The sequence below is a fragment of the Triticum aestivum genome, chromosome 7A (assembly GCF_018294505.1).
Source record: "Triticum aestivum cultivar Chinese Spring chromosome 7A, IWGSC CS RefSeq v2.1, whole genome shotgun sequence".
NCBI lineage: Eukaryota > Viridiplantae > Streptophyta > Magnoliopsida > Poales > Poaceae > Triticum > Triticum aestivum.
The window spans coordinates 480702743-480710634 of NC_057812.1; the positions used below are offsets into that span (position 1 = coordinate 480702743).

Below are 7892 nucleotides of genomic sequence, written 5' to 3' on the forward strand. Positions count from 1 at the left end.
CTTGAGTATTTCTTGTGATCTTTAACTCCATCCCCTACTTGTAACACCATGTTAATGCTACCACGAAGTTTGACTGAGGTATTCTGAATATCAACAAGAACATTTGAAGAACATTGTCGAATGTTTCTTGATCTATTATCCAAACACCATTGTATGGGTAATATCATGATTCTTCCCTCGCCCCCTTTATCTAAATGCTTTTGAACTTGCTGTCATATCATGTATAGCCTGCTCCGCTTCCCCCCTTGGGAAGGATATACTCCCAATTCTTGTGTGTAAACACATTTTCCTTTCCAATGTTCTGATCAATCTAATGGTCACCTTTTCTTTCCATTGTTTTGTTTAACCTTCCTTGTGGTTTATGAGATCTAAGCAGTAATAGTTCCCTGCTTATGAAAACACCTCGGTGTACAATTTGTCAATAAGACCTTGTTATTATTGCTGTTGACATTTCAGTAACCACCGATGGATGAGAACTTTGCCTATTGGTCCGCCTCGTTCAACGAGCAGGAAAATAGTTCTCTTCGTCCCTCGCCCTTGGTACCAACATTGTTGGCAACATAACTGACAGTCTATCATCTGACATGTCTTGCTATCGTCCCCCTTTCTACTTTTAACCCACATGGTTGGCCCATAACCCACAGTTCCACAGGATCGAAACCTGACTCTCATGTACGTCCTTTATTATGAAGTATCATTTGCTCTTGGATTTGTGTGTTGTCACGAGCCACCGTCTGGGAGATGATCTATTCCCGATGCTCTGAACCCCCTTCTCACACTCTGTTCAGGTATCGATTGTTTGTCCATTTGCTTGAAACTTCCTATTGTACCTTCATATTTTTCTCTCGATGTTTTCTTAAGTTTTAACTCGAGAGATACTTCTGCCACATTCCCATTGTTCATCAGGTAATTAACCCTATAAGGGTCAGTTCTCCCAAAGTTACTCTTTACTTCCCCACTTAAATCTGGGGACGAGATTTTTTGTAGTGGAGGAGAATTGTGACGCCCGGATAATTAAGCTACAATAATCCTCTGCTAATGATGCCACATCATCACTTTACTGTTGCTAATCCTTGCTTGATTCAAATCTTAAGTCAAATTCAAATTTCAAATAACAAGCCAAAATATTATTTCTTCAAACTATCAAATAAAAATGTTCGATGGGCGGAAAATATTCACCAAGTAATGAACATGTTGGAACCAACCTCATTTGGTTTCCCAATTTTCCCATGGAATTAATTTAGTGGAACAACAAGATTAAATAAAAGCATTTTAATTCAACTATAAATTTGAATAGTTCCAATTGGCCTCAAACTTTTTATGAAACATTATAGTGTTGGATAGGAATTATGTGCAAAGTTTCATAGTTAACAAAAATCATTTGGCAGCTAAAATAAATAGAAAACAGTAAAGGAAGAATAAGTAAAAAGGAAAATTAACAGAAAAGTGAAAAAAACAAACAAAGAAAGAAACCCACCCCACCCCCTAGGCCACGGCCCAGTTGGCCTAGCGACCAGGCCGGCCCACCCCGCGCCCCTCCTATAACCTAGCCCACGCCCGACTCCCTCTCGATCCCCATCTATCCCCTCGTCTCCCTCCTGGCGCCGCCAACCCCTGCACACACACACACACACACACACACACACACACTGCGCAGGAGGCGCTCACCCGTTGCGACGCCGCCTCCCCCTACGACCCATAGGCCGCCGGCCATGGAGGCCCACGTGCGCCCGCAGCTTCGCCACCCGCAGCAGTCGCCGTCCTCGTCGTCTTGGACCTCTCCTGCACCACAGCTACCGCGCCTTCGACCAACCTCGCGCCGCGCCCCAGTCTCAGCGGACGGCCTCGACCTCCCCTGGCTCCACCGAGTTCTCCACGAGCTCCGCTGTGAGCCTCTCCGACGATCCCCGTCTCAACCTCGTCACCGTAAGCGCCGTTCGCGTCCTCCCGTTGCTGCGCCCGGTGCCCTGCTCCGTGCACGACCAGGCTGCGCCCGCGCCGGCCTCCGCCCCGCGCCTGCCGTGCTGCCCTGGCTCCGCTCGCCCGCCGAGCCTTGCCCCCGCCGAGCGCACGCGCTCACCTTCCCCACCGCGGCCCTACTGCTGCGGCTTGCAGCGCGACCCCTCCCGTTCCCTCTTGCCGCGCCCGCCTCTCCCTCTGCTCGTCGATGTCACGCCCAGGCGCGCCCTCGCCACAGCCGGCGCTTGCCCGCTGCGCTCATGCTCACACCCTCACCGCCGCCACACTAGACCTCGTCGCCGATGTCCATCCCGGCATCTCCGGCACCGACCACTAGCCCGACTGGATGCGCGCCGACATGCTCGTCCTACTAGTGCTCATAGGTGACCAAACGGTCGCTGGAACGCAACTCCGGCGAGCCTCCGTTGTGTTCTGTGGCGGCCGGCGACTAAGCGTCAACATCGCTGATGTGGCGTCCTTTGTTGAGTCGCCAGGTAGAGTTTGGGAGCGGCCGGTGGAAAAGATAAGTACGTGGTCCGTTGTACACTAAAGAAAGTTGACCATCTAGTTTGCTTTTTAATTTTTGTTTCTTAAAAAAACCATAACTTTTGAACCAAATATCGAAATTAAGATCCGCTTTCACCACTAAAATCCTCGCGATGTGCTCTTCGAAACTAGATCCTGCATGGATATGTTTTGACAAACTTTTTTTTGTGCAATTTTGTCCCCGTTTTGTGTAACTGACTAGCCGTCGATGTGCAACTACCTGACAGGTATGTGCAACTTTTCTTGTACACCGTAGACATGCAGTTTTCCTCTATGGTACCTCCATCCTCAAATTGCCTCCTTCCAGTGAGATGTGCAACTTCGTTTGTTGCCCAGGCCATGCAGTTTTCATTAGTGGCACCACCCCATACTACTTTCTAAAATTGAAATGTGCAATTTCATCTGCTGCCCCGGTGCCCTGGCCAACTGCCTGGTAGTCATCGCGCGTGTGAGCCTCTACAACCGCGTTTGAGGGACTATCCTGTAAGAATGTTCCAACTCCACGGCCACGCATGTGTGACTATGAACACAAGAGTGTGCAACTCCGTGGTCGGACGTGGGCACCTCCCATAGCAATTCATGTGCGACTATGCAGGCGATATTGTGCAACTGTGTGGCCATGCATATGTGACTACGCCGACGAGAGTGTGCAACTCCGTGGCCGGGCATGAGCACCTCCCATAAAAACTCATGTGTGACTATGTGGACGAGGTTGTGCAACTCCATGGTCATGTATGTGCGACTGTGCCGACGAGAGTGTGCAACTCCGCAGCCATGCGTGAGCACCTCTCACGACAATTTATGTGTGACTATGCGAACGAGATTGTGCAACTCTGTGGCCATGCAATGTGTGACTATACCGACGAGAGTGCGCAACTCCGCAGCCGGGCGTGAGCACCTCCCCCGGCAATTCATGTGCGACTATCCGGACGATATTGTGCAACTCTATGGTCATGCATGTGCGACTATGCCGATAAGATTGTGCAACTCTGTGGCCATGCATGTGTGACTATACCGACGAGAGTGTGCAACTCCATGTAGACAACTTTTCTGCACCCTCATGGTCTATGGATGTGCATTTTTTCACCATTCAACAAAACCATGTCAGTGAGATGTGCAACTTTATCTGTTGCCCTGGCCAACTGCCTAGCAGATTTTGTGCAACTACTTCTATTGCCCCTGCCAACTACTTCCAATGACCGTGTCCAACTGAAAACAACTATGTGTGCAACTAGAACTACTATAGATGCCAACAAAAAATGATCGCCGTGTGTGCAACTTTCCAATGACCATGTCCAACTGAAAAAAACTATGTGTGCAACTAGAACTACTATAGATGCCAACCAAAAATGAATCCCGTGTGTGCAACTTTCCAATGACCGTGTCCAACTGAAAACAACTATTTGTGCAACTAGAACTACTATAGATGCCAATCAAAAATGAACCCCGTGTGTGCAACTTTTCAATAATCGTGTCCAACTGAAAACAACTATGTGTGCGACTAGAACTACTATAGATGCCAATAAAAAATGATCACCATGTGTGTAACTTCCGAATGACCGAATCTAACCGAGAACAATTATGTGCGTAATATCTAGAAGTAATATAGATGCCAATAAAAAATGATCGCTGTGTGTGCAACTTTCCAATGATCGTATCCAACTGAGAACAAATATGTGCGTAATTAAAACTACTATAGATGCCAACAAAAATGATCATCGTGTGTGTAACTTCCCAATAATCGTGTCCAACCAAAAACAATTATGTGTGCAACTAAAACTACTATAGATGCCAACAAAAACAATTACTGTGTGTACAACTTTCCGATGATCATATCCAACTAGGCAAATATGTCTCCTCCGTCCTTAATGTAAAAGAAAAGCATAGTTACAGTATAGAAAAGTCTGCGTTTGTGTAGATTGAATCGAACAAGCGAACAACAGGGGCAACGCAGGACCGACCGTCGCTGTCTCCGAATCCAACAAGCTAAGCATATTAGCATTGTCCAGCAGCTACACATCAGTTGATCCCCAATTTCCCAAGCAAGCATTCACATTTTTCAGCAGCTACACACCATGTAACCTGAAGGGAAGAGGAGAAGAAAGCTGAACCTCGTGCAATGCTAAACTTTGGTCACTTGTGGATCCAAAGAACAGAATCGAGAAGCACCACCACCACACAAGCAAGAGGACGCATCTCACCGTCGCTCAAAGTCCCACAGATGTACTAGCTCGTAGCAACAGAAGACGCAGCAGCACGAGATCACAGCCACCTCGTTTCAGTCGCGGCGCCACACCCGCACCCACAAGAAGCCCGTAGAGCACCACACTCCTGGACTCCGCCGCCACCCTGCTCCGGCAGCTCGTCGCAGCCGCCCGAGCGCCGGCCCCAGACCTCGCCGGCGCCGTCTTCCCTTGCAATCACCGCCCCTGCCTCGACAGACACCGCGCCGCACAAGTCGACCTCCACAGCAGCCACTTCGTCGTCTTTGTCGCTGCCATCCGCGGCAGCAGCAGAGATTTTGAGGAGGAAGGGGAGGAGCAGGGTGGCGCCATGGGAGGAAGGGGAGGAGAGGGGCGGCGCCTAGGAAGGAGGGGAAGGAGAGGAGGCAGGGAAAAAGCAGAAGCATCGCTTGTCGCGTAGCGAGTCTTTACCTGACCAAGCAGCACCTGTAGGTGGGAATCGCGACGACACGCATCAGATCGTGCGGCCACGAGTCGGCCGCTCGACTTGTTCAGATAGTGCGCGTGCACTTCCTAGATTTTAGGTTGTTTATCCCCTAACCCCCCCGCCCATGGGCCCCACACTGCTTAACTAACCTACTAATTAATATGTTAAGAATAACTAACCTAGGCACTGACATCGGGCCCCCACCGCTTAATTAACCTCTGTGTTAAATTCAACCTCTGGAATAAATAGTCCATGACAGGTGGGTCCATACCACTATGTAACTGGATAAGGTTGACACGTCAGCCTACTGACTCGGCAGGGGCCCCACCAGTCAGCCTCTGCTGACTAGACTGTTGACCCAGTCAACTGGCCCACTAGTCAGCCCCTGTGTGGTCTGTCTGGGTACAAAACTGAGTAGACATAGCGATCGCATTTAATATATTTTCGAATTAAATTAAATCCAGAAATGGGAAAATCTTTTAAAACTTTGAAAAATAATATAAAATAAACAGTAACTCGGATGAAAATGTTTTCTATATGAAAGTTGCTCAGAACGATGAGACGAATCTGGATACGCAGCCCATTCGTCCACCACACATCCCTATCATAGCAAACACGCAACTTTCCTCCTTCGGTTCTTTTGTCCGAAAACGCGAAACACCAGGAATACTTTCCCGGATGTTTCCCCCCTTTTTGCCGGTATCACCTACTGCCGCCTTAGGTCACCCCTTAGCATCGCTTGTTGCCATGTTATGTTTGTGATGCCTTGTGTGCTCTGTATTTACTGTTTCTTCCCCCTCTTCTTCTCCGGTAGACCTCGAGACCGGCGCTGATGCCTCTGAGTACGACTACGTCAACGACGACCCCTCCTTGCTAGAGCAACCAGGCAAGCAAACCCCCCTTAAGCATTTCGATATCGCCCATTTCTTTCCCTCTCATGGTTTCATTAGAACTGCTACTGCTTTCTGTATGATCCTACTCTAATGCATAGCCTGTTGTTGTTACATGCTTTCGTACCTTACCTGCTTATCCTAAACTGCATAGTATAGGTTGGTTAGAGATCCATCAGTGACCCCACCTTGTCCCAGTTGCCTCGCTTTATGTTCGATGACTCGATCAACGTGATCGACGTCCAGGCCCCGACCCCGCACATCGCCCCCCTAGTTGCACGACACCACAGAGTTACTATCGAGTGCCGAGGGTGAACCTCATACATCACTCCTGATGAGATCTCTGTAGTGTAGCTATTCGATCATGATCATCGAGGGTGATTTCCTCCTTAACCACTTCGGTTACGGCTCTGTCGTGCAACCCCTCAAGTGTGAACCTCGAGGGTGGATCCTCTTACGTTCACCTTGATGACAACATCGAGTGGAATTCACCGGGGGTGATTCCTCGGGTTTCCCCTTGGTGTTAGAACACAGTTACTATGGTTACTATGACTTTGCACTGAGCCATGTTACTAAAGACGGGTCGGCCCTGAGGGGTACCCGTGCGAGCTTAATAGCGAGTGATGTGGAGTCGGGTTGACCTGGAAGGTGCCCGTGAGATACTTACGAGGCGTGGCCGGGCATTCTTAGCCCTTGCTGCAAGTACTCGAGACGGGGCGACGGGGTCACATCTTTCGTGAGTCTCTGCTTGTTACCGCGTGCTCCTAATCCACTACGGTTTGGATATTTGATCCGAGGGGCCTCTTGCCTGATAACAGTAACCATCACGTGGGCATAGTATGGGCGTTCTGTGTCGTATACATCAGCCGAAGCTTAATAGACGTCAGCGACTGAGCGGCGCGCGCCGGGTTGGACTGCGTAAGCTCCTGCCTTGTTGAAGGAGGTAGCTAGGTCTGCTCACCAGCCGTGTACGCAATGTGCAGGAGTTCCCTGGGAGATGGCCCATGACCGCTGGGGGCATAGGTTTAGTCTGGTGTGCTTGCCTCTCTAGTAAGCCTAGGTCGGGTTGCGACGTATTGTTTGGCCGAGGCCGGGCATGACCCAGGAAAGTGTGTCCGGCCGGAGTTAATCGAGCGTGGTGGGTAAGTTGGTGTACCCCTACAGGGAAGAAAACATCTATCGATAGCCTGTCCTATGGTAACGGACACTTGGAGTTGTATCCTGATCGATACAACTAGAACTGGATACTTGTGATGAGAAATGAATGGATATGAGAAATGGATAGTATGGCTCTGGGATTGCTTTCTCGCAGGGAGCCGAGAGGGGATCTCTGGCCGAGGTTGATAACACTACTACTACTTTACATTATGTTGATCTGTACTCTTCTAAATATTGCAAGATGCTTGAAGATGCTAGTCTTTGATAGGCTCGGCTTCCCCCTCCTCTTCTGGCATTCTGCAGTTTAGTCCACAGATACAACCCATTTCCTTTGATACAGATGCATACTCAGTTTAGATCTGATGTAAGTCTTGCGAGTACTTTGGATGAGTACTCACGACTGCTTTGCTACCTCTTTTCCCCCATACCCGATTGTTGCGACCAGATGACGGATCCTAGGAGCCAGACGACGCCACTGATGACTACTACTACCCCGAAGGTGCCTACTACTACGTGAAGACCGCCGATGACCAGGAGTAGTTAGGAGGCTCCCAGGCAGGAGGCTTGCCTTTCCGATTGATGTTGTGTTTGTGCTAGCCTTCTTAAGGCAAACTTGTCTAACTCATGTCTGCACTCAGTTATTGTTGCTTCCGCTGACTCTTGTGTATT

At 49.2% G+C, this 7892-nt stretch overlaps 1 long non-coding RNA gene across 1 annotated transcript; it reads right to left on the reverse strand.

The window, feature by feature from the left end:
* Positions 1-4528: 4528 nt before the first annotated feature.
* Positions 4529-5131, reverse strand: LOC123151267 (uncharacterized). The gene is made up of 2 exons (XR_006475592.1): positions 4707-5131; positions 4529-4587 (listed from the first exon to the last, which is right to left on the reverse strand). It is a non-coding gene; the product is annotated as an uncharacterized lncRNA (long non-coding RNA).
* Between the last annotated feature and the right edge of the window lie 2761 nt (positions 5132-7892).